We start from the raw sequence: 2,893 nt of genomic DNA, 5'->3' as shown, positions 1-2,893 counted from the left end.
ACTGCCCAAACTTCGAATCCGGTGCAGTGACCAAGCAGATAGTGGGAGAAAGCTAGGTGGAAGTGGCAGGTGAGTCGTCAATGGCAGCGCATCTTGTTTTCATCTGAACTGGGCGGTGTGTCCCGTCAGGCTTCACCTGCTCAACCCCCCTCCCGGCTGGAGAAACGAGAACTGTGAGTCGCCAGCCCAGGTGACTCTCCGGTCTGCTCTCTGGCTGGGACACAGGTTCAATCTTCATAGAGAGATGGGAGATTGGGCCCGTAACCCACTTCTCTGGTTGCTATAGCAACCAGTGCCCAGGACTGGCATCCCTTGCTTAGAACAGAAATGGAGGAAGTTTGATCGTGGCGTCCTGTGTCTCAGGGTTGCTTTATCCCTTCAAAGAATAGTCGGCATTTGGGAATGGAAAGTAGCAAACACCCAAAGAAGCGATTGCCTGCAATACAACCCGAGCAAATGTCCTTGACCTGTGTCATCTTTAGTCACCTCCATCATTGCCAGTCACAGGGCCCTCCTCTCTGGTCCTTGGAGATTCTGACTATAGTGTCACTTTTAATTCTAGAATTTGACAACCCCCTGCCCCAAGTCCCTTTTATCTTTGCAGCAATTTGCATATGTTGCCACCCATTTCCATGAAATCTGATGAGCAAGCGTCAACACGATGAAGGAAAGAACAATGTTTAAAGAAGTTTCTGTGAAAGAAACAAAGCCGGCAGCCCTCTCTTGCTTTGTCGGCGTAGTGGGTCCCTTCTTTGGGAAGCAGCTTTATCTCCACCGCCAAAAAGCTCATCTCTTAATTGCAACAGGAGCAGTCCGTGAAGGGGACTGAAACAGGTGATGGCTGGGTGGCCACTCGGTCCAGGTTGGACGACTTGTCTGCCCTTGGAACTTTGTGACTTGGGCCTGAGAAAGAGCTGCTTGGTTGGTCTTGTGGGCCAGGGTCTCTGGAGTCACAGTAGCCACCAAGGAGCAAACCCTAGACCACACTGTGTCGAGCAGACATCTTTACTGTCAGACTTTGAGGCCCCCAATGTCCTAATAATGCATGTGGACTCTTACTAAGGGCAAAGTTCTATGATGTCCGGTAGAATTTCCCCAGCAGGAGGGATAAAAGGGCTTTCTATTCCCATAAACCAGTGGTTCTCAATCTGTAGGTCATGACCCCTTTGGGGGTCGAACAACCCTTTCACAGAGGTCGCCTGTTTCATAACAGTAGCGAAATGACAGTTATCAAGTAGCAACAAAAATGATTTTATGGTTGGGGGGGGTGGTCACCACCACATGAGGAACTGTATGAAAGGATCATGGCATTAGGAAGGTTGAGAACCACTGCCCTAAACAGTTGGTCTCAGAAACTCACAGGGGCAGTTCTACCCTGTCCTGTGGGGTCACTATGAGTCAGCATTGACTCGATGGCAGTAAGGGGTCTTTGGTTTTGTTTTCTTGGGTGGACCGTGGAACAAGGAGTTCTCCAAATTTGCATGGCCACCGAGTTCCTGTCAGCAGCACCTGCAGGCATCCTGGAACGCTAGTTTTCAATATAATGTGCACCAAGCACATTACCTTAGATGCCAGGACTTTCGGGAAGTTCCCCAGTCCTAAAATGTACATTGAGGAATGGACGAGATAGGAGTTCTGCTCAGATCTTCTGTGGCTTGTCGACAATGCTCACCCCTTCAGTGCCTCCAAGGACCTAGTTTTAAGGTGCCCTCACCAGGGATGACACACACACCCCTTTCCCCTTCAGAAGGCATTTGGCTAGGGCTAGAGATCTTAAGGAGCCCTGGTAGTGCAGTGTGTTACCTGTTGGGTGGCTAACTGCAAGGTCAGCAGTTCAAACCCACCAGCTGCTCCACTGGAGAAAGATGATCATTTCTGCTCTCATAACAATATATAGCTTCACAAAGCCACAAGGGTGGCTCTACTCTGTTGCCTGGGGTCGCTGCGAGTCAGAATGGACTGGAAGACCATTCTTGATGATCACAACTGGGGAGGGAGAGCTACTGACATCTAGTGGGTTGAGACCAGAGAGGCAGCTAAACTCCCTACAATGCGCAGGTCCAGTTCCATGCAAGGCACAGTGATCTGGCCCCCAATATTCATACAGCAGCAGTTGAGAAACCCTGAACTGACTCAGTGCCAGGCTGCTGCTAGATAGTTGTAAGCTCAGAGCCCCAAGTGGGTAGGCGTGTGCCCATCTGGTATAATCAAATGCCCTTGACCTTTTCTTCTGCCACGCACTTGGACACCCTCTAATGTTCCAAAGTGGACTTAGTCAGATACAGCCAGAGCTTGTGGATAAAACAGGCTTTGCCCCCACTTCCTGGGGGAAGAGAAGGAGGCACACTTGTGACCCAGAGCATCTGATCACATGCCAGTGCTGCCTCCCACGACTCCCCCTTGTGCTCTGCCTTCACATGGGGACACGTGTGAGGAGCAAAAAGACAGGAAGGCACCACTGGCAAGGGCTGCTGGGGGAGGCGCCAAGAAAAGCATGAGTCAAGTGTTCACAGAAGAGCCAAGGAATGAGCTGGTCCAGCCCTGACCATACAGTTGAATCCAGCTCCAGTGGGAAAGACTACACTTCACCAGACACCACGGAGTAAAATCTAGCTGTCTGGCAATATTCCCAAAGCATTCTCCATGCCCCCCACCCCCTTGAGTTGATTCCAATCCCAACTCCTAGCACCCCTGTAGGGCACAGAACTTCCCTTGTGGGTTTCTGAAACTAACTATTTCTGGGAGTAGAAAGCCTCATCTTTCTCCCATGGTTTTGAAGTGCAGACCTTTTGGTTAGCCAGCCAATTGCATAAGGAGAGATCAAGTTTCCGGCAGCCAGGATATTTAAAGCCTCTGGCTGGGGAGGCATGGTTGATGGTATTGGCCAAACCCA

The sequence above is a fragment of the Echinops telfairi genome, unplaced genomic scaffold (assembly GCF_000313985.2).
Source record: "Echinops telfairi isolate 266 unplaced genomic scaffold, ASM31398v2 ScPeMD7_8;HRSCAF=38, whole genome shotgun sequence".
Classification (NCBI taxonomy): domain Eukaryota; kingdom Metazoa; phylum Chordata; class Mammalia; order Afrosoricida; family Tenrecidae; genus Echinops; species Echinops telfairi.
The sequence above is the reverse complement of the archived record's forward strand: the minus strand, read 5'-3'. Positions refer to the sequence as shown.